At 39.0% G+C, this 24,643-nt stretch overlaps 1 long non-coding RNA gene across 1 annotated transcript; it reads left to right on the top strand.

Moving 5' to 3' along the window:
- The first annotated feature begins 8,906 nt into the window (after positions 1-8,906).
- On the top strand, positions 8,907-24,136 carry LOC140528403 (uncharacterized). The gene is made up of 4 exons (XR_011975177.1): positions 8,907-9,006; positions 12,133-12,779; positions 14,523-14,642; positions 22,931-24,136. It is a non-coding gene; the product is annotated as an uncharacterized lncRNA (long non-coding RNA).
- The last annotated feature ends 507 nt before the right edge of the window (positions 24,137-24,643 follow it).

Below are 24,643 nucleotides of genomic sequence, written 5' to 3'. Positions count from 1 at the left end.
ACTGGCTGATATATAGGCTGATGTACTCCAACTCCATCAGGAAAACCAGATGGGTCTTTGCAAGTAGGTCCTAGGGAGAAATAGATAACCATGAAAACTTGTGTTTACATCATTCTCTGAGAATGGGAATTGGAACAGGAGAGTCTCTTTATGAATGCATTCATGCATGAATGAGAATGTATTTAGCAACTCCTATGTGCCATGCACTGTGCCTGAAAAACAAAATGAGACAGTTCCTGCACTTAAGAGACTTATGTTCTAATAGAGGAAGATAATACATAGAAGTGTTAGCCCCAAAAGGAAAATTCACTGTAGTGAGGGAAAGAAGGTGAGAAGGAATTAATAAGGGACTAGTTTACTAAAAGGGAAGCTGATCATTTTGAGAGAAAGAGAGAGGGAGAGAGAAAGAAAGAAAGATGGAGAGAGATAAAGAGACACACAGAAAGAAAAAGATGGAGAGAGAAAGAAGGAGGGAAATCAAGAGAGAGAGTTTGTACATGTATCTATGCTTTTCATATAAGCATGGGGAAACTAAAGGGCTTTGGACTTGTAAATTTATGTACTGGTCTTGCCTTTGGGCACAGATTCTCTGTGTATCCACGTCCAAGTCACTTCACAGAACCTCAGCTCCCTCACTTGTGAAATGTGCTTAATAACACATCCACTAGAGGCTAGTAAAAATAAGAAGCAACAAGAATCTGAACAAAGATGGTGGTCACTTGGATGGAGAGAAATAAATGGAGGCATGGTCTATTTTGGAGGTAGAATTGATAAAATCTAACAACCTATTGAATATAAAGAGTGAAGGAGAAGGATATTTCAAAGAATACATCAAGTCTGAGAACCTGGGTGACTGGGAAGATTCTGGTGTCCTCAAAAGAAGAGATGTTTGGAAGAGGGAAGCTTGAAGAGAGAAAGATGTTGAGTTTTATTGCAGACATACTGACAAGACATCCAGGTTTGAAGATTTCAGCAAATTTCAGTTTTGTATGAGTAGGACAATCAATCAATGAATTAAAACCTATTTATTGAGTATTTACCATGTGTCAAGCATTGGAACTACAAAGACAAACAAAAAGACAAATATTTCTTGCCCAGTGAGATTCCATACTAATAAGGCAGACCCCAAGTTAATAAATAGGTACACACAGATTAGAAGGAAGGTAGCCTTTGAGAAAAAGGCTTGGGTGACTGGAGATACTAGTAAGGTCTCCCATAGTGGGCAGATTTGAGTCTTAAAAGAAGCTAGGCTAGAAAGCGATCTGGAAGAAATCAGGTTTAGACCAACACCTTACACCACATTCCACAATACATTCTAAAAGCATGTAATCTTTATATTAAAGATCATACTATTAAAAAATTGGAGATAAAAAGATCATACATGTCTCACAGCAAGGGTAGGAACTATATTCTTAAGAAAATAAAAGATATAAGCAATAATAAAAGATAAAATAAGTAACTTTGATCAAATGAAACTGAAAAGCTTTTACACAGACAAAATTAATATGCCTAGGATAAGAAGAAAAGTAGAGTGGGAAAAAATCTTTTCATCAAATTTCTCTGACAGTCTTTTGGTATCTAAGATATATGAAATTGAATAATATCTATAAAGACTAATAGCCATTCCCCAATAGATAAGTGGTCAACGGATAGGAACAAGTACTTCTCAAAAGAATTGAAAGATTCACAATTATGTAAAAATGCTCCAAATTATAGTAAGAGAAATTAAAATCAAAATAAACTCAAGGTCTTATCTCAGATCTTAAAAATCAAAAAAGATGACAACAATTGACAAGAGCCACCATTTAAGTTTTGTGGAGTAACAAGCATATTAATATATAGAAGGTGAATTTGTGGAATGGCATAGTCATTTTGTGAAGCATGTATAATAACGCAAATAAAGTGACTAAAATGTCCATACCCTTTGGATCAGAGACTCCATTATCAGACTTGTATCCTAGGAAAGCCACTGATAAGAAGAGTCCCCATGTACAGCAAAATATTTATAGCAGCACTTTTTGTGATTAAGAAAAAAAAAACAGAACTAGAAGCAAACTAAATACTCATCAATTGAGGAATCTTTAAACAAATTGTGAAACATGAATGTAATAGAGTATTACTGTGCTGTAAGAAATAATGTATGTGATGAATATGGAGAAGTATGGAAAGATCTCCGTGAACTGATACAGACCAAAGTAAGTAGAACTAAGAATGCAGCATACATGATAACTACAACAATGTTCATTGAAAGAAAACACGCTAAAAAAAAAAAATTCAAAGTGAATTCAATACAATTATAAAAATCCAGTATGATTCAAAAGAAGATAGAAGACACCTTCCACCCACCCCTTTGCAAAGGTGGGAGTTTCGCAGGTGTGGCACATTGCACGTGTTTTTGGATTTAATTATTGATTGGTTGTAATTTTTTTCTTCTACTTTTTATTTCTTCTTTAAAAAACAATATTTTTAAATAAGATGGTTCTCTGGGAGAGAGAGGGATACTAGGGCTAAAGAAAATTAGAAGAAATGAAGGAAGGAAGAGGGAAAGGAAGAAAGAAGGAAAAGGAATGGAAGAAGGGAAGAAGATAAAAGAAGAAAGGTAGGAGGGAAGAAGGAAGGAAAGTTGAAAAGGAAGGAAGGAACGAGAAAAGGAGGGAGGAGAAAGAAAGAAAGGAATGAAAGAAGGAAGGAAGGAAAGAAGGAAGGAAAGCTGGAATTTCAAGAGGTGGGTGTAAAGAGGAGAGTATTCCAGGCATGTGGGCTGGCCATTACAAGTGTCTGCTAACAGAAATGAAATATTGAATATGTAGATTCGGGAACCTTCTACTAATCGCCCTCATCTAGACCTCAGTTTCTTCACCTGTAGAAAGAACTGTTTGAACTAAATAATCTTTAAGTTCCTTCCAGATTTAATAGTTTATGACTCCATGCTGCTTTTGGATATTAATTGTTATGATAATGATAGAGACAGCAAGGTGACACAGTGGATAGATCATTAGACCTAGAGTCAGGAAAAATGAGTTCAAATACAGACTTTGTCACTTAGTACCTGTGTGACACTGGGCAAGCCACAGCTTCTTCATTTTCCCCATTTCTAAAATAAGGATATCAGCCCTCCCTCACTCAAAACAAAAAGCCAAGTGCAAGTCATGTCATTATTTCTCTAATGGCATGGTCTTCTTTGGCAATGAAGGATGAATACACACAAAATAAGAATATAATGACACCTAATTCCCAGGGTTGCTGTTGCACATTGAGATAATATGTAAAGCTCTTTGTAAATCTTAAAAGCATTATATAAATACCAGTTATTGTTATTATTATTGTTATAAATAACTTAGATTCTCATTAAAATTAAGTATCTAAGGAAGTCCATTATCTCTTCCCATTTATTTTTAATCTTGTTTAGTTAGATTCAGCTCAACAAACGTTAAGTACTTACTATATTGAAGGCACTGTGCTAGGTTGACCTAGATTGAATCACCATGCTTCTGCCTGGGATAGGTAGGTAGTGTAGTGGAGAGAGTGCAAGGCCTAAAGTCAGGAAGACATCTTCTTAAGTTCAAATCTGGTCCCTGACACTTATTAGCTGTATGGCCCTAGACACGTTGCTTAATCTTGTTTGCCTAATTTCCTCATCAGTTAAATGAGTTAGAGAGGGAAATGGTAAACCACTCCAGTATGTTTGCCAAGGAAACCCCAAATGGGTTCATGAAGAATTCATATAGATAGAGCTATGGTTTTGTCCAATAGCAATATGTGGGTGTGAGAGCTGGACTATAAGGAAAAGTAAGAGCCACAAAATTAACACTTTCAAAATGTTCTGTTGGAGAAAAATTTTAAGAGTATCTTGGAAAGCAAGGAGATCAAATCAGTCAATACTGAAAGGAAGAAACTCAGACTATTCACTGGAGGGTCAAATAATGAAGTTGAAGTTTAAATACTTTGGTCATATAATGAGAAGACAGGATTTATTGGGAAAGACCCTGATGCTGGGAAAGACTGAAGGCAAGAGGAAAAGAGCATGGCAGAGGATAAAATGGATGGAGAGTGTCATGGGAGCAATGACCATGAGGTTGGACAGACTTTTGGGAGACAGAGGAGAAAAGAAGGGCCTGGGCCTTGGGGTCAGGAAAAGTAGGACACTCCTGAATGACTGAGCAACTCCAACAACAAATGTCTCTCTCTATAGGATGCTATTGACACAAATGTTTGGGTAAAATGCTCTTATTAGTAGTACACATAAGCCAAGAGCAAAAACATTCTTTTAGATGATCACAACAGATATGGAATGACCATCCAAAATGTTTGCATTTTACCGGGTGGGTGGTAGGGAGTCACATAAGGCTTTGGCTGAGAATCTGAACGGATTCATAGTTTAATGTACATCTTATGAAGTACAGGACACCAGTTAGTGCTAACTCACTACAAGCAAATACTTTAGCAAAATAGATTTTAGCCTCAATGATCTTTAATGGAGTAAATGATGCAGAGATGGCTTTGAAGCAGAAGAGGAATTTGACTTGAGATATTTCCAGCTTTCTATGTCTCCAGGGTAACCAGATTTAAGGGTTTAAATGGACCCCGGGGCTCTGGGCCACTCTACCTAACTGATGAGGGACTCGGTCAAAAGAGGGAAACTGAGACAGTCAGGAGAGCATGTCATTTGAGGATGCTTCAGTATAATGGTGGATGTTTACTCTGGAAAAAGAAGAGACATAGGGAATATGTAATTTCTGTATTCAAATACACAAGAGGCCATTCTATGTCTGGTAAATGGAATAGTTTTGTTCTGCTTGGCTCCAGAGGACAGAGCTAGAAGCAGGGAATTTTATATGGGTTTGATAAAAGAAAGAGTTGTTCTAAATTGCCATGCAATGCTATTGTGCTATAAAAAAATGAGGAAAGAGAGAATTTCAGAGAGACATGGAAAGATCTGAGTTGGACCACAAGAACAATTTACAGGACATCAATGCTATTAAAAAAAAACAATTTTGAAGCTTTATAAAATGATGAAAAATAATGAAATGAGCAGAACCAGGAGAACAATTTGCATGAAATCAATCTATAATGGTGGTGATGATGATGATGTTGATGATGGCAATGGCAGATCATGCTAACTCATATTAAAGCCACATGTCTAAAGAAGTCTATTTGTCTATTTCGATTTATTACATTTCACTTCAGTTCAACAAACCTTAAGCAGTATTATGTTCAAGACACTGTAAAAAACAAACAACTATTGGAAGTTTAAGAAATCTGTTTAGCACAATAACCAGTCACTTTTATGGAGAGCTGATGATGAAACATGCTGCTCACCTCCTGACAGAGTGAACTTGTTACAGAATGAGACTTTCTTTCTTTCTTCCTTCCTTTCTTTCTTTCTTTCTTCCTTTCTTTTTTCTTTCCTTCTTTCTTTCTTTCTTCCTTCCTTTCTTTCTTTCTTTCATTTCTTTCTTTCTTTCTTTCATTTCTTTCTTTTGACAGAGACAATAAGATTTGTTTTTTTGCTTTACTATATGTATTTCTTATAACAATTCCCATTCTCCCCCCACCCCTACCCCTGCTCACCATGAGGTGGTGGCTTGAGAGAGAGAAAACAAATTTTCAATATTAAAAAAGGTAAAAGTTTAATCTAATATATTAGATAGATAGATAGATGTAAATATATACATATTTTCATGGATCTATTTAGAAATATTATTATATACTCTTGGTTTAAGAATACCACATCATCTTGAGAAGTCTGGAAGATCCCCAGACAAGTAACATCATCCCATTCATTAGTCATTAGCTGTATCCTCTAGAGAAACTCCTGGTTCCACGTGACCTAGGTAAGATAGGGTATAAATCAGTAGGCCCTCACTAGCTACTCAATGCCCAAGCCTAGGTCCCTAGACCTCTGAGTTTTTAGGACACTCTGTACTGAGATTACTAATGATAAGTAATGAGTTTTGCTTAGAATAACTATGTGCTTTGCTTTCTCTCCCATTCCCAGAGGTGTCTGATTCTAAAATTCTTCAAGTTACCCCAAGAAACCTTGCCTTAGGTCATCAGCCATTGTCCATATCTGGGTGGTACCTTCTTGATAGCTGTACCTCTGTGCTAAAGAAAGTGGATGATAAGAACTGAGAAGGTGCCACTCATGTCCCTACACGGGGGATAGTCTGCTTTTCTCAACATCAGAGCTGGGACTAGGGGGCTTGCTTCCAGCCCTAACTTGGTACTCCTTGGGATCCTCCTCCTATAACATAAGCAACAAAAGTGAAGGATATTTAATGTAAAAATAGAATTAGAGATCCTGAGATCTGTCTAGTCTAACTCAGAGGTGGTAAAATTCTAGGATTTTCTGTATTCCTCCACACAATTCTGTGTAGTAGACGGGGCAGGCATTACCTCAGATTTTAGGAATGAAGAGACATAGGAATGGTAGCACAAGTTGAGTCTAAAGCTCTTCTCCTATGTGTAGTGATATTTTCACTGCACCATATTTCTTGGTTCCTTAGTGCCTTGGTCCCCTACCCCCCGCCCCTGGCTCCTCTGGCCATTGACCAGTCCAAAAATTTTCAGCATACAGGGAAGAAATGATTCTCCATCTTCCCTGTGCTTCTTGGTGAGAGAACACCTTGCTCAATCATTCCAATTTCCTCCTTGACCACCCTCCATCTATCCCAGGAAATCTGGATGCTTCCAACTGACCAACTGTTTCTCTTGCAGCCTGAAGACCATTAACACACTTATCTAGTCCACTGGAACCTGGGGATCTCAGTTCATGTGTCTGTGTTGGTTACTCCCACGAAAGGTGGGGGCTGACTTTTGTGTAGATGGAGGAAGGAGAATGTGAAATTAAAATGTAAATCAGAAAGTAATTGGCTTTTTGTGCATAGTTTAGATAAGATTTACTTTTGAAGAATGACTCTTGTGTTGTAACCCAGCAGGCTGGGCACCACGCGGCCCACTCACACTTAATAACGGCAACCAAGCCCGGCCATAAATATTGCAAACGATGCAATTTGAATGAGAAGCCCTATGAACCGTAATAAAAACCCCTGTGATTAATTCTAAAACGGCTCTGTTCATATTAGACCTGCAGTGGCCTCCCTGATGAGATCAATACAGCGTAGCCGAGTGATTCTAATAGAAGTGTTATTATCTTTTAATCTTCTGGAGAATGCCAACTTCTCGAATTCTTCAACATGCCGGGCTGCTTTATTTTCTCTAGGCAACCTTGAAAGTAGTTGTTTTCCTGAAATGAAAATATATTAGAGTCTTTTTAAGGATTTATCAATAGTGGGACATGGTCCCTATTTGCCGAGTCTACAGCTAAAAGGCACATTTGTATGCCAGGACTTACAATTGGTCACAATGACCTTTGCTGTCAGCCTTGGTTGGTTTTCTCAGCAGAAAAACACTGGCATTGAGTGAGCAGTAAAGACAGATATCTAGGCATGGGAAGTAGGGAGAGAGACAGGGAAACCAGTCTAGTGTGTCCTAAGAAGCCAGCTTTCTGTGGGAGGCATTTTTTTTTTTTTGCAGGTGGATCATGGGCACCATTATTAACCCCCCTAGATGACAGAGATGACAATTTTAGGATCTGGCAGATCCAGACCAGCCTCAGCAGTGGGATACTAAAATATCATGGACCTGAAGAGGGAAATTTCCAGGTGGAAAAGCCATGGTTCCTGTTATATCTGTATACCAGGATCAAAAACAAACTCCTTGCTTAAGAAATGGGTTAAAAATATTTTAAAAGTCATGGCCAGTGGGAGTAGATGATTTCTCAGCAGGAAGCTTTCTATCAGCATGGAGACTGTAAGCCATGCTTGCTCAAGCTGAAAATAAAGACCTTCAAATGGATTTGCTAGGAAGGCTTTTCTTTCTCTTCATCCCTCCTCCCCCATCTCTCTGCTACTTGTTTATAGGTCCTTCAAATATACACAGCATGTCACCCTTACCTAATGTGACCTATTGTGTCACAATGGAGTATTGGGACAGAACCTGTGTAGACAATGGCAGATATAATCCCTTTGTGCTGATGAAAAGATGTCCTTGCCATTCCTAATTCCCAATCTTTACCCATGTCCCCCAGAACCCCCTCCTCACAATCCTAGTAAAGGAGGACAAAGTCAAGGAACTTAAAGTAAGAGCTGAAATGGATTCTTAACCATAGAATGCTAAAACACAGAGTAAAAAATAGTAATATTAAGGAAACTCAGAGCATAAAATATTGGAGCTGGAAGAAACCTTCAAAAAACAAAAGGAAAAAATTATTTGGAAGGGACCCGAGAACACAGTTATCAGAGCTGGAAAAAAGCTTAAGAGTCTGGTTGCTTTTCCTTAATGAGACGGAAAGCCCCAAGCTATGTATCCAAGGCTTGATTCCTTTCCCACTAGATGCCAGTTCTACAAAAAGCAAATAGCAAATAAACCCATTTATTTAAACTGATGGCAAGAAGTTAAGGAAAGGTATAGGGGTGAGAATATGTTTCAGACAATAAACAGAAGAAATCAAGAAATCAGCTCTCTTACTGGGAGTGAAATGTGTGTACATGTGAGTGTGTGTGTGTGTGTGTGTGTGTGTGTGTGTGTGAGAGAGAGAGAGAGAGAGAGAGAGAGAGAGAGAGAGAGAGAGAGAGAGAGAGAGAGAGAGAGAGGAACATATGGGATAGGTATTTGTGAGAAATGTGGGGTCTATGTGTATGGAAAAGAGAGGAGGGTATAGGGTGAATGTATGAGAGACTTGAAGACTATGGAGAACATGGAGTAGAGAGAGACAGAGAGACAAAAACAGAGACAGAGACAGAGAGAGGCCTAAGGGGAAATTTTCTGAAATCTCTAGGGATATAATAGAAGTCTGGATTCCTCTATGAATCAGTTTCAGGGTTTTTTCTTTCTCTTCAGGGGCATGTACCTGGAAGCCAGAAGACCAGATTTTCTCTTCTCCCAAGTTCTCATCAAGTCTGTTCATCACACAGGCATGGAACATTGAATAACCAATCTCTTCCAGTGAGTAGAATTCCATGTAAATGACCTTTGAGGCATGAGTTATACTAATAGTAATACATCTGTGTACTTTTTTCCCACTTAATAACATTTTATTTTTTCCAATTACTTGTAAAGATAGTTTTCAATGTTCACTTTTCTAAGATTTTGAGTTCCAAATTTTCTTTTTCTTTCTTCCTTACCCCCTCCAAGATCCCATGCAATCTGATACAAGCTATACATGTGCAATCATATTAAACATGTTTTCACATTAGTCATGAAAGTGAAAGAAGAATAAGAAGAAAAGGGAAAAAACACAGGAAAGAAAAAAGAGAGAAAATAATCTGCCTCAATCTGCATTCAGACACCATAGTTCTTTCTCTGAATGTGGATAGCATATTCCATCTTGAGTCTTTTAGAACTGTCTTAGATCATTGCATTGCTGAGACCATCTAACTCTATCAGAGTTCGTCCTCTCACAGTGTTACTGTTACTGTGTACAGTTCTCTTGCTTCTGCTCACTTCACTCAGCATTAGTTCATGTAAATCTTTCCGGGTTTTTCTGAAATCCATCTGCTCTAATCTGTGTACATTTTGATCCACGCTTCCACAGCCAGTAGAATAAAAGAGCCTTGAGGACAAGGATGTAAGATATTTATCTGTATTTTTTATATCTCTCATAAATTAGGGGCTTAGCAAATGTTTGTCAGGTGAATTTTATCGAAGAATGAGAATGAAGGAGAAGACCTAAGCACTTCTTAGGTCAGATGGAGGCAGAAGAAAAAATGACAGGAAAATAATGCAAATTCGAATTTTTCATTTGTGACGGGCTCAAGAAATCTTGAATAAATACTAAAGGATGTGTTTTGGGGAGGTGAGGGGGGGGAAGGGTTCCGACAATAAAATTGGACAATTTCATAATTTTGCCAAGTCCTAATGCTGCCTTCTGGTGAAGATTTTATAGAAATTTCAATTTGATCCCTAACTATAGAGAATAATTTTGTTCTCTCAGTCTCATCACCTGGGGAGAAATACATAGAAGATTGGAGGGTCTGATGGACAGAGAAAGTTACAGGACCAAAGACAAGACTGATGTTCAAGATTCCTTCTGGCTCTAAGAGTTCCAGGAGGAATTTCCAGCTCTAATATTCTATGTTCTAAGACTCGATCCAGTTGTAACATTTTAGGTTCTGTGATCTTAGACCTTTTCTAGTTCTAATAGAAATATTAATCTAATCTAGAAATGTTAAATGACTAACACAGTCCCTCTCACATTTGCTGTTGTTTGGTCATTTTCACTCGTATCTGACTCCCTGTGACCCCATTTGAGTTTTCTTGGCAAAGATACAGGAGTGGTTTGTCATTTCCTTCTCCAGCTCAATTTACAGATGAGCAAATTAAGGCAAGTACAGTTAAGTGACTGAGGCTAGATTTGAATTCAGATCTTCCTGATTCCAATTCCAGAACTCTATCCACTGTACTACCTAGCTGCGCTTCTCATATAGTAGATGCCAACTAAATGTTTATTGAATGAAAAAATGAATGAATCAGTGAATGAATACATGGTCTAAGGGAACCATCCACCTCTAAAAATGCTGTGTTCAACATTTGGAGTTCTGTTCCAGCTCTAACATTTCAGGATTCCATGATCCTGAAATGCGAAACCCTACATTCAGAGCGATTATCATCCTCTGCAGTTCTCGGCTGTTTTCAGCAATACCTGATCTCAACCAGAAAATGCAAATTGACAACAAGAGAAGCAAGGCCCAAGCTCAGGGCAAACACTTCCTCTGATTAAGACTAAATGTGGCTATTCAGCAATCCAGATTGTGTGGGTTTTATTTATTAAAAAAAAACAAAACAAAACATAAACCTCATTTGTAAAGGGGCTTCTCTCCCCTACATCCTCCCACTGCTCAGGTGCCCATTTCTTTTGTTATTATGTTTTTTTCCTTTTTTTTCTTTCTTTCCTTTTTTACTCTCCTGTTATTGTTCTTAAAATGTGATTGCAGATAAAAATCTTCCTCAGTTGATTTGGTCTATTTCTATCTGCGTAAAGATGGTTTATCTGTGTTGAGGATGCAGCAGTAACTGTATGAGTGCCCCCTTTTCATATTGTGTTTCAGTTCCAAGAAACAAAAGGAGGGAGAGAGAGAAGGGACTGTTTTAGTCAGAGGTGGGAAACCTTTGGCCCGGAGCCACATGTGGCCCTCTAGGTCCTCAAGTGCAATTCTTTGACCAAATCCAAACTTGAGGACCTAGAGGACATATATGGCCCCCAGGCAGGTTCTCCATCACTGGTCTTATTTAACATTCTTCCCTCTCCCCCACACCTGTCAAACCCTATCTTCTTTTTGTTCAGGGTGTCCTGTCTTCCCAGTCACTCATCCTTAAAGCCTAGCTCTTCACTTCCTCTCACACCCACACTCAATTTGTTGTAAGGCTTGTAGATTCTACCTTGGTAAAATCCATCACATTTGCCCCCTTCTCTCCTCTGACCCAATTCATCCTGATGAAGGCTGCCATCACCTCACTTCTGGGCTCTTGTAATAGCCTGCTGGTGGATCTGCCTGCCTCAGCTCTCCCCACTCCTCCATCTTTCACTTAACTGCCAAATTGATCCACCTAAAATATAGATCGGACCATGACTCATTCAAGAAACTCCAGTGCTTCCCTTATAACTCCAGAATTATGTATAAAAGCCACTATTTGTATTTAAATGCCCATCGCAACCTAGCCTCTTCCTAATTTTCTAGGTGTCTTAGACATTACTCTTGTTTATGCGTCCTAAAATGTAGGGACACTAGCCTCCTTGTCCCTCCCACAAATTGCACCATCTTCTGACTTACCATTTTCAATGGCTGTCCCCTCTGCCTGGAATATTCTTTTTCCTCCTCTCTGACTCCTAGCTTCCCTGGCATTTTTCAACTAAAACCCTCCTTCCGCAAAAAGGTCTTTGCTTTCCCTTCCTTCCCCCCACCTCAATTCTAGCACCTTCCCTCAGTGATTACCTCCTTTTTATCTTGTATATAGGATAATCCCTGGTTTCACTGTAATTTTAAGCTTTAATAGCCTAAAACTGTCCTGAAGCTTTTAGAACAACCTATATATGTTTTTCTAATGTTGTTTGCCTTTTATCCCCTCCATTAGACTGTCAGCTTCCTGAAAGCAGGAACTTTTCTCTACAAGCCTAATTTGAACTGTTTTAGGAAGATTCTGAGGATCACATGGCAGGATAAGGTACCAGACACTGAAATTCTTGCTTGAGCTGAACTGCCAAGCACTCAAACTATGCTTCAGAGAGCACAACTCCGATGGGCTGGCCATGTTGTTCGAATGCAAAATGTATGCATGCCAAAAAGACTTTTATGGAGAACTCACATGGAGCAGGCTATCACATGGTGGTCAGAAGAAGTGATACAAGGACATTCTCAAGGTCTCTCTCAAGAACTTTGGATTTGACTGTGAGACACGGGAGATGCTAGCACAGGACTGCTCAGCATGGCATGCCCACATCAGAAAGGGTGCTGTGCTCTATGAGCAAAGTAGAATTGAGGTTGCACAAAGTAAACACAGGATGTGCAAATTTGGAGTACCCACCCCAAATAGTAACCCGGACTATTTTGCCCAACCTATGGTAGAGCATTCCAAGCTTGTATTGCTCTGATCATCCACAGTCTGACACATTGAAACTTCATTTTATCCTGGTGATGTCATTTTGGTCCTCTTCAAGAACAAAGGACAACAACCAACCAACCAAGCATATCCCCAGTATTTAGCACACAGCATGGCACATAGTAAGTGTTTATAAATGTTTGTTGATTGAATCATTTTTTTTTCTTGGTTTGGAAAAGTTCCCTGGTGTCAATGGTCATTTTCACCAGGGATGGAGAAGCCTATATAGGAGATGGAAAGATAGGGACGTATGTGAAATTCTTGGTAGGGAAGAATATCAAATAAGACTGGCAAGGCAGGTTGGAGTCAAACTATAGAGGGTTTTAAATGTCAGACTGAGAAGTTTGTGTATCTTCTCTTTAAAAAGATCTTTGACAGCTGTTAAAGAGAATGGAAGCGGGAAATTCAATTGAGAAGTTCTCGCAGTTGTCCAAGAGGGAGACAATGAGGGTCTGAAGTGAGTCAGTGGCAGTGAGTGAAGATGAGACGACTATATGAAATGTCATGGCTGTAGAACTGACAAAATTAAAGACCAGATTGGACCATGTTAGTCTCCTGCTGGTGAAGTTACAGGGTTTCCTTTTCACCTCTGAAAAAAAGAAAAAAAAATACAGACTCTTTTGTTTGGCATCTCAAACCCTTTACAAACCGTTCCTCCCCTCACCCTTCTTTCCACATTGATTTCACATGATTCCTCCATCTCATATTCTTTCCTTAAACCAAAATGGCCAAATTGCTGTATGTGGTACACGGGATCCCATTCTCTTGAGTTGTGCCTTTACATAGATGGTTTCCCAGGTTTAGAATCTTCCTCCTCACCTTAGATTCTCAAAAATCCTAATTCCCTCAAAGCACAGCTCAGGAATTGACTCAAATGCCAATTCCTACTTAAGGCTGTCTTAACTCTTTATTCCTCCCCCGGAAACTACTTTGTATTTGCTTTGTTTATATGTCTTTATCTCTGTTGGAAACAACTAGGTGGTGGCTAGAGTCAGGAAGTCCTGAATTCAAATTTGACTTCAGAGTCTATTAGTTATATGGCCTAAATAAGTCTGTCTCCCTCAATTTCCTTAACTGTAAAATGGAAATAATAATAGTACCTACACCCCAGGGTCCTCATGAGGATCAAATGGGATAATATTTGTCAATTTCCTGACACCTTTGAGCCACTTAATAAACGTTTCTTTCTTTCTTTCCTAATCATATTGTTTCTCTCCAGGAGAGCAGAAGTTCCTTGAAGGCAGGGACTCTGTTTTTTTTTCTTTGAAACCCCAAAGTCCAGTATAGTGTTGCACATATAGTGCATTTGTTTTTCAATTTAATTGAATTGTGAATTTGGCAACCGATTTGATATGGGTCAGTTAATGATTATTTGAGACGTTTCTTGTTTTCTAGGCATTGTTCTAAGAAATAAGAATAAAATAAAATAAATAAACAAAAAAATCCAGCCTTTAAGGAGCTTAAATTCAAATGAGGAAGAAAATTTGTAGTTAGGCGCATAAAAGAGATACGCAGAACAATGAAGATAATTTGAGATGGGAAGGCACTAGCAGTTGTGGGGTGAGGGTATCAAGAATGGTCTCCTGACGATAAGATTTAATATGAGTGTTGAAGGAATTCTAGGAAGTCGGGAGGGAAGTGAGGGCAAAGAAATTCTAGGCATGTATAGCCCAGACTTCCCTGGTCATGCCCTTGAAATGGAAATGGAAATGCCCTTGAGGGATGTTTTGAACACCTCCAATTTGCCCAACATGAAACTGATAGGTAGGGGTAACCTCCCTTAATATGATTGAGACTGAGCTAATGGCCCTTTTTGCCTTCACTTTTCTCTGTTTCTCTGTTGCTCTCCTACTGGCTACTCCCAGAGAATGAAGATCCCAGTTCATCAACAGCCAAGAAACCATGAACTGAACCACAGAGGGGAATAATGTTCCTTCCCTTGCTCTCCTTTTTTTTCACTCTGGCTCCAAGAAGTATGCCTGGAGGTAGGTTTTTTTGTTTGTTTTTGTTTTCTGTTCTGTGCTGTTTTTTTTTCTTCTCAATTTCAGATTCTCCTCATGAGGTAATCCCCATGGGAGATTTGAGTTTGACCCATGGTAACCTTGGAACCAGGATTACAAGTGGAGTAACGGAGTTAGTCAGCCCAAATGGAAGCCCTGAGAAAGTACCTGAGACTTGAGCCTGGGGGGGTTTTGGACTTGGAAATGGAACCTCATTTTATATGAAGTGAGCTGAACTATGAACCTCATCCTTTTCCCCTCCTCAGAGAATGAGACAGTGCAGGGAAGGAAGATTGTGCCTCCCATGTGTTCAGGGACTAAATGTGTGTGTGTGTGTGTGTGTGTGTGTGTGTATGTGTACACACAGATATACATATTTTATGTAAATACACATATATGCATATATTTATAATGTATATATGTATGTGAATATATAAAATGTGTATATGTATATATGTTTGTATATGTATATATGTATATGTGTACATATATTATTATATATATTTGCATATATATATATAAACAACCATGCACCTACACAGACATTATATGTCTATGTATGTGTGCGTGAGTGTGTGTATGTGTTTGAGTTAGGGTAGAGAGGTTGACATGGTCAAGTTTATGCTTCAGAAAAAATAATTTTGACACCTAAGTAAAGTGAGGTGAGTCTTGTGGCAGCTGGAACTCTGCTGTGATAGTCTGGAAAGAGATGGTGAGGGACTTAACTGGGGTGTAAGCAGAGAGAAGGAAATGTGTCTGGAAGATGTTCTCAAGGAAGAAATAACGAGATGTAGATAATGTGTGGTGAGAACATGTGAGGAGGTGAGGAATGATGCCAAGTTTTCCAAAATAGGTGACTAGAAGGGTGGTGATGCCCTTGACAATAATGAGGAGGTTCAGATGAAAGGCAGCCAAGCAGTGCAGTGGATAGAGCATCAGGCCTAAAATCAGGAAGACATCTTCCTGAGTTCAAATCTAGCTTCAGATACTTATTGTCTGTGCGACTCTAGGCAAATCACTTAACCCTGTTTGCTGAGGATTCCTTCTCTGTCAAATGAGCTAGAGAAGGAAATGCCAAATCATTCCAATAGCTGTGCTAAGGGAACCCCAAATGGGGTCACAGAGAGTAGGTCACTGAACACAGAAGAGGGGAAGTTAGGAGAAAAGAAGAGTAAGAGATGGCTGAAGTTCATGACCTTGGTAAATGAAAAGATGATTTTACTCTCCCAGAAATAGAAAAGCATGGGGGATGAACAGTGTTTAAAAAATTGAGGGGGAAGTGAGAAGGGAAGAGGAGAGAGAGAGAAAGAGAGAGAGAGAGAGAGAGAGAGAGAGAGAGAGAGAGAGAGAGAGAGAGAGAGAGAGAGAGAGAGAATTAGAGAATTCGTTTTGTTCTTAGACATTGAGACTCAGATGGACTTCCACTTAAAGATCTCCAAATAATAAGAAACTGGAGGTCAAGAGAGGGATTAGTCTTCTACAAGTAATCCCTCTTACAATCAGAATAGGAAACTTTCCAGATTTGTAGATTTCTAGGTGAATGAGATCTTAGAGATTCCTCAGGCAAGTGCCTTACTGTTTGTTTGTGTTTTGGCTCAGGACTATGAACTCCTCCATCAATACAGATAGACATCCAGTCAGTCACAGATAGTCTCAGAAAGCTTCTTGGAGGCCCTGAGAGTTTAAGTAACTAGCCCAGGGCCCTCATTAAGACGATTATTAGATATGTTAGAGGCACACCAGAGTTCACATGTTTCTGACCCCAAGGCCACTCTCTTTCTGACTCCATCCACTACTCTACATTGCCTTTTGTTCCCATTTTATAGATAAGTCAAGATCTAGATAGATCGCTGTAAATATTAGAATCTGCATTTGAATCCAGTCTTTGGATTCCAGTTGCAGGGCCCTTTCTACTGGCTAGACCAACCAACGTCACTTAAGGGAAAATGTGAGGTAAGAGGAGGAAGAAGGTCACTTCTAGACTCTACCCATCGCAGGGTTCTTCCTCTAGCATTGGGGGAGGGCACTGGGTGAATGGGAACCATTCCCTTTTGTGTAACTTCTATCCAGTACAAGTTTCCCAGAAACACTGTTCTTACCTATCCAGGAATGAAAGCATTTTATCTGGGTACTAGGTGGGCCAGTCTGTCTCTTTGAGCTGATCCAGTCTCTGGAGTCAGTTCCCTGTTGCTCTGAACATGACCAGACAATTCTGCCCACCCTGCTAGCTCCACCAGCTTCAGAAGTGGGAGGGATAATGATTTCACTTGCCAACCCCACCTCTACCTCCCCCATGTTTTATCTCTCTCTCTTCACAATGCATATAACTAGCATTTTTTTTTAAGCATTCATTTCAGGTACAGCCTGAGAGCCTCAGAGTGGATGGTAGGAGAGGTGCTATCTCATTAGACCCTGAAGGCTAGCACAGAAGAAAAGAAGAGAAGGAAAAGGGAAAAAGTAAAAAAAAAAACAAAACTAGCAAACAAGTGTATGGCAATGTCTCCTAAGCTCACTGTGACTTCTCTGAGCCTCCTGGGGAAGGGCACAATACAGGGTTGCCATAACAACCCAGATGCCTTGTGATTTGGACACTTTCTGGCTTAGTGCAAATGGATGGCCTACCAATTCTTCTTTGTATTTGAAAATTACTAGGGATTTACAATGAGTTGGGGGAAAAAACAGAGGACAGGGCAAATGAAAGCTATTACTGAGAGTACCATGAGGGGAATTTTCTTCTTGTTCTCAGAATTGATAGAAGGAGGAAATAAGGGCACCAGTCATCAGGGACTGTTTTTTGCCTGTTTTTGGCATCCCCAGTACTTAGTAGGGTGCATGGCACATAGCAGGTATTTAAAGAAAGTTTATTGACTGACTCATTGATTCCTCAAAGGGAGCAAAACATCAGTGCTAGTATTATCACTTTTGCACACCACTTTTCATTATGGAAAATGGCAAGAATATGAAACACCTGAGTTTGATTTCTAGCTTTGCCTCTCACTAGCTGGACAAGTTGGCAACTTGGACAAGTTCCTTATAATCATTGATGAGCTACAAATTCATCATCTCAGAGAAAGACCTAATACTTGATCTATAGAGGGAACTGGAGGAACAGGTTATTTATATATCTGCCCCTTGGTCCCTGGAAGCTCTGAACCAAGAGTTGGCAGCAAAAATGTAAAGATTTCCAGATTAAGCTAATACATGCTTATTGAGCTGAATTGAATTTTACTAAGTTGAATTGAACTGAGTTGGAACTATTGAGTTATTTTTGCCTACAAAGCACGGAGCACTTAAAGCTAGTGTTTTTTACTTTTACAAGAGCTACTGCCCTCATCCTCTAGCCCCCTTTCTCTACAAATATGTATTCTTTGCTCTATTATTATGTACATACCCACTCCTGACAAAATTTCCATGGACTTCTATGAATATCAGTACTGAAGGACTCTTAGAACATAGATTGTAAGAGTTGGATGAAACTTTAGCATCTAGGATGTTAGAGATGGAAGGGACCTTAGGACAAAGGACTTAGAATGTTTCTCCTGGAAAGGAGTTTGGCTATCTTGTTCAACCTGTTCATTTTACAGAACAATAAATGTAAGCCAGGGCAGCTAGGTGGAACACTGGATAGAGCGCTGGGCCTAGAGTCAGGGAGATCCATATTCATGGATTTAAATCTGACCTGTGACCCTGGACAAGTCACTTACTCCTTTTTATCTATTTCCTCATCTGTCAAATGAGCTGGAGAAGCAAATGGAAAACCACTCCAGAGTCTTTGCCAAGCAAACCCCCAATGGGGTCATGAAGAAATCAGACATGACTGAACCAACTGAACAACAGCAAATATGGATTTAGTGATATCAAGAGGCTTTAAATGACAGGACTTTGCATTTAAGCACCTACCATGTGCAAAATGCCAGTATTTTAGCCTATATATATCATCATAAGTGCTGGGCAGCACCATAGATAATGTACTTAGTCTAGAGTTAGGAAAACTTGAGTTCAAATCTTGGCTCAGATACTTACAAGCTGTGGGAAACTGGGCAAATCATTTAACTTCTCTCTCCTTTTAGTTTCCTCATCTGTAAAAGGGGAGTAATAACAATACTTCCCTCCTAGGGTTGCTGGGAGGATCAAGTGAAATGATATTTGTAAAGTGTTATAGAAATGCCAGTTGTTACATTGTTGTTGTCAGTATTCTTTTTTGATAGGAAAGTAGAAAACTACAAGAAAAAATTTCTTGTTTTCCAAGAATTGGCAATTTGTGTTGCTGAGAAAGGGGAATATTGGTGGAGGAAAGATGTGACATGTCCTTTATGTCTTGGAACCTTTGTTGTCTTAATTGTTGTCTCACATGATTTACCGTATCTAAGCTCCTATTTGCTATGTTCATTTTATTCCATGGACATCTTACCAGTTTCCTTGTCTGACATGTGTATCATCTGTTCCTTCCCCAGTCTTCCAGTTCTAGAATCATTAGCAAATCAATATTACCTCTACTACTCAAATAGGTTCATCAGTCTACTCCCCAGTGGCTCCATTCTTCATTTCCAATGAGTTTCCAAACCAAACCTGCCTCTCTCTAAGCCATTGCCCTATAGAAGTTATCTTCTCTTGTTAGAATGTAAGTTTCAATAGGGTAAAATTTCTGGGGCTACAAAAAAAAAAATAAAAGGCAGTCCCTGCCTTCAAAGAGCTTGCAATCTATGGAGGAAATACAATATAAGTAACTGTGTACGAATAAGCTATATACAGCATAAATTGGAGAACAAAAAGAAGGAGGAGGAGGAGAAGGAGGAGAAGGAAAAGAAGAAGAAGAAGAAGAAGAAGAAGAAGAAGAAGAAGAAGAAGAAGAAGAAGAAGAAGAAGAAGGAAGAGGAGGAGGAGGAGGAGGAGGAGGAGGAGGAGGAGGAGGAGGAGGAGGAGAAGATGAAAAATTGGAGAAGAGGGAGAGGTGTCATTAAGTGAATAAATGGACATGGAAGATTGGTCAGAGGAGATCAAGGAACAGCTATTTGTATAGTTATGTGAAGGGAAATACTGAGTGATATCTGGGATCCCATGACCAACAAGAGGGCTGAAGAATGGTTTTCCACAAACTCTTTCAACCCCAAAAATCAAAAGAAAGGAATTATGTAGGAAATATAAAGCAATTACACCTGTTTCCACAAAAAAAAAACAAAAACAAAAACAAAACAAGACTGAACATCAGGCCAACATGAAAACTTTGGGGAATGGGGAAAAGAAAGGCTTTAGAAGAGGCTGAAAATCTGTAGAGACTAAGCTAGAGACATTGAAAGGTAAAGTTTTCAGATAAAAAAACACATTTCCCAGTCTAGGAAGAGTGAAAAGTGTGAATATAACTAAATTATATATGAAGAGGCCAGTAAGACAATGAACTTGCCTCCAGGGCATACACTGCATCCATCTCTTTGTCCCTAGCCTTAGATTTAGCCTAAGATTCCTTAGGATCCCAAAGGAGTATGGGAGATAAAAATGACAAAACTGAAATTATTCCTCTGCGTGATGTGGCTTTAGGAAGGAAGGGACTTTTGAGTAGGGTGAATTAGTTGAAAGGAAAGGCATGCCTTTTGTCATTTCTTCCTTGGTAATGCGTATAAAGAGAACAAGTTTCACTGATTCTAAGTTAATGGCCATGTCCTAGCTGCCAAAGCTTTGTTGGAACTCCACCAGAACAGAGCATAGCAACCCTCCAGCTGACTGGAGTGCAGTAGCCCCCAACCTAGCCAATAGCTGAAGGTGACAATAAAGAAATGCAGCTGTCCATTGAAGAGTGAGTCTAGGAGACAAATCAATCCTTTTTCAGAGATTTGAATGCCCTAAGAAGAAGACAGCAGCTGACCAAATGCCCAGTTCAGCAAGCCTAGAAGTCTTGGTTCAATGGTTACACTATGGCCTATAAACTTTGCAATAATCCTCTGGAGAGAGAAAGATCATAGATGCCCCATAAGACCTGAGTTGCAAGTTGTCTTGACCACATTTTCCCTACAAATATGTCTCACTACCATTTTGTTTTAAATTAATTTCATTTGTCCTCCTTCTTTGTCTCTGTGCATATTTATGGTAGGAAGCAACCCTTTATTTTGGGGGAAAGTATTTGTCACTTCTTTCCTTGCTCTGCTAATTGAGGAAATGCCTTTACTAAAGAACCAAATGAATCTACTGGCTGATTAAGAAGTACACCAATGGGTGCTCATTGGGTTAGCTACCCTACGGATTTCTCCTAGAATCTTGGACATAGTAACAAGCAACCAATGGTGGTGTGAATGGGGCAAGACATATCTGAGGAAGGTATCAATCATAAATTAATACTGGATAATTTTTGTGCTTAGAGCTCTTGGTCCCTACCTTATACCCAACCTATTGTGTAGAATGCTGTGTGAATTTAAGCAAGGTCTAATTGTAAACATCCCATGTAGCAGTGACTGTAGGTAAACTACTGCCCAACCCCTCAACCTGGCAAGAAGTGGTAAACACTGATTTTACTCATATCACATGAAGGAAAGAGAGGGGGGGGGGGAGGGAGAGAGAGAGAGAGAGAGAGAGAGAGAGAGAGAGAGAGAGAGAGAGAGAGAGAGAGAGAGAGAGAGAGAGAGAGAAAGGAAGGAAGGAAGGAAGGAAGGAAGGAAGGAAGGAAGGAAGGAAGGAAGGAAGGAAGGAAGGAAGGAAGGAAAGAAAGAAAGAAAGAAAGAAAGAAAGAAAGAAAGAAAGAAAGAAAGAAAGAAAGAAAGAAAGAAAGAAAGGAAGGAAGAAAGAAAAAGGGGAGGTAGAAGGCTTGACAAAGCAGAAGATGTGCATATGTGATACTCAGTCCTGCAGATTCCAGGGAAGCAAGCAGAGCATTAGGCCTGAGGGAGAAGTGAGTAGAAATTCAGCAAAGGACAGTCTCTTGCCCCAGATTTAACTCAGGTCTTTGTCAGACCTAATATCTCCTAATATAAGACAATTGAGTCCACCTAGCATCTTAGCCTTGGCTTTCAATAGTAGTCAAAGAGCGAAGAACCAAAGAATGAGGATGATTCCCAAAGACTGGTGATAAGGAATATAAGAGAATATAAAGAATATAAGAGAAAATTCCAAATATCAAGAAAATCCAGAGGAATTGGATACCGAAGACAAAACACTGGGAGCTGGTGCAAAAACCATTTAATTGTCTTCTGAGCACAAGCTCCTGAACCTACATTTAGCGTGGCCACCACCCTATGGTTTAGATATGTGGACAATCCATCTTTCCTATGGCCACTGGGGTCCTTATAGTGAGGTGCCATACTTCAGGGGATTCCAACAAGATTCTTGTGGTTAGAGAGTATTCAGATATGATTGACTGGCAATACTCTTGGAACTAAGGGAATGTCCATGTAGAAAGGGGATTAGGACAGAGGGAATTTGCAGATGGGATCTTAGCATCAACGTGCTAAGGTTGAACAGGTCAGTTAGAGTGATGCAAATGGTTAGTTTGTGGTCTTGCAAGATAGCAGTTGTTCTTTTGAGTCAGAAGGCATGCATTCCAATCCTGATTCTATTACTTACCACCTCTGTCGCTTTGGACAGATTGCTTCCTTCTATAGACCTTAGTTTGCTCATCTATATGATGTGAAACATAAACAAGATGTTCATGATGGCCTTGTCCAATTCCATATCAATGAAACTGCAGATAAAAATTCCTTATGTAAGAAAACCCTTCTTTATACTTCATAGTCAGTCATGATGGATTTTAGTTGAATAGGTATGAATAATGTTGCTCTGAGTCAGAGTTGAAGTAACTTAAAGTAGACAAGAAAATGGACACTGTGGGAGTGAATCCTTAATGAGTGATGTGTCCATTAACAAGGAAGAGAAATGCTGAACAGACCAGGAGCATAACACTTTATACAATCCTTTCTCTTTACCATAGATATGATCTTCTGCATGCAGGTACACTTGTTTTAGGAGTCTTAAAAACCAAATACTAGAGACACTAAACTTACTCAATAAACAGTATACCATATGGGCCCAAGGTGTTCAAAGGAAGGAACACATTAAGAGACAAGATTTGCTATCATATACTCCCATTTCCTTTTGATTTTCTGACCATCTCATCTGGAACACATCTGTTTAGTCATAAAAACAAACAAACAAACAAAATTCCTCTATGAGATGTGATAGGGTCGGCTTAGGGCATGTAATGGCTTGTGAAATCAAAGTGCTCCTGTTTGGTGGAGAAAACTAATTCCTTATGTTAAAATGTGTGCTCTCCTCTCTAATTTTTTCCACAGTTACTGTGTCAAGCAAAAAGGAATAGTGCCTGATCAAGGATGAATCCCTGGACACACTGGAATATAAAGGATTCCCAGCTCTACCTATGTACTTGATGTGAGGCCTCTGGAAAAGTATGTTCCAAGATATATGTTCAACTGATTCAAATTCATAAGAAAGAGAGGCATTCCCCAACTGATAAACGGTCAAAAGATATGAACAGGCAGTTCTCAGGGGAAGAAATCTGAGCTATCTATGTGAAAAAATTCTCCACATCACTAATTAGGGAAATGCAGATCAAAACAACCTTGGTTCTGTCTCATGCCCATCAGGTTGGCAAAGTTGACCAAAAAAAAAAAAACAGGAAAATAACTCATGTAGGAGGGGTTGTGTGGAAATAGGTAGATGTGCTATTCATAGAGCTGTGAATTGCTGTAGCCATTCTGAAAAGGAATTTGAAACTATACCTCCAAAGTGATGCTACTACTAGGCTTATATATCAAAGAGATCAAAGAAAGATAAAAAAGTCCTGTGTATATAAAAACATTCATAGGAGGTCTTTTTGTATTGAAAATGAACTAGATACTAAGGGACATACAACAACTGGAGACTGACCCAACAAATTATGATATAGGAATGAGAATAAGAAATGGTGAAAAAGACAATTTCATAGAAACTTGGGGACATTTTGCATGAACTGATGCAGACTGAAGTATAAAGACCAGGATTACAATTCATACAATAACAACATTGTAAAAATGCACAATTTTAAAAGAACTCTCATCAACTCAGTGATTAGCCATGATTCCTGAGAACCATGAATGAAGCATGCTACCTGCTTTCTGGCAAAGAAATACTGGGTTAAATATACAAATGAGACATTTTTGGACCTAGCCAGTGTGAGGATTTGTTTTGCTTCTCTGTGCATATTTATAAAATTGTTTTCCCCTTTCATTACTGAAGGGAGAGCAGAAGGCGAGAGAAAAATTAATATTTGATAATTAAAAAAAGAAATAATACAATTTATCATAAAGGTCCCCTCTGACTTTAATACTCTTAGTTCTGTGTTCCAAGTTCCCTTCCAGCAACATTATGTTCTGACATTCTCTTCTCAAGTATCTCACAGCTCTGATATACTTTGCTTTGTTCTAGCACTGTGTTTTAAGTTCTACTTGTCCTACTATTTTCCAAGGTTCTATATTCTAAAGTTCTCTTCTGTGCTAATATTTTATGATGGTAAGATTCAGCAAAGAACTTTGGCTTGGCCTAGTTAGAAAGAAACATCCCAAATGGGCAGCCTACGAGAACATTTTCCAGGAATGGCCCCTTGACAATGAGACTGAGTACTTGTAAAGGAAGAAAGTCAATAATTTTTTCTTCTTGGAGAACACAAGAATTTTCGCTGTCATATCAAATAGATGAAGTAAATGTTAGTTCTAAGGCTCTTCTTGACACTAATGAATCAATCAATTAATAATTCCATTAGTGGATAACTGTTTGTTAAGTATCCACCATGTGTCTTCTGCTTCCCCTCCAATGATCTTTCCACAACATCCGTCTGCATTATGATTTTTATTATTATGAAACATAGCAAGAAACTGATTTGAACCACTTTAGTCTTGGTATAAAGCTCCTTATATTGAGAGAATTGGTGACACAGAAAGTTGCTTCTAAATTAATACTTCCATAGGAAAAGCAATCTCTTATTTCCTTGGTATGCATATTTCAAACCA

The sequence above is a fragment of the Notamacropus eugenii genome, chromosome 1, assembly GCF_028372415.1.
Source record: "Notamacropus eugenii isolate mMacEug1 chromosome 1, mMacEug1.pri_v2, whole genome shotgun sequence".
In the NCBI taxonomy this organism is placed as follows: Eukaryota; Metazoa; Chordata; class Mammalia; order Diprotodontia; family Macropodidae; genus Notamacropus; species Notamacropus eugenii.
This window is presented reverse-complemented; position numbering and strand designations above follow the sequence as displayed.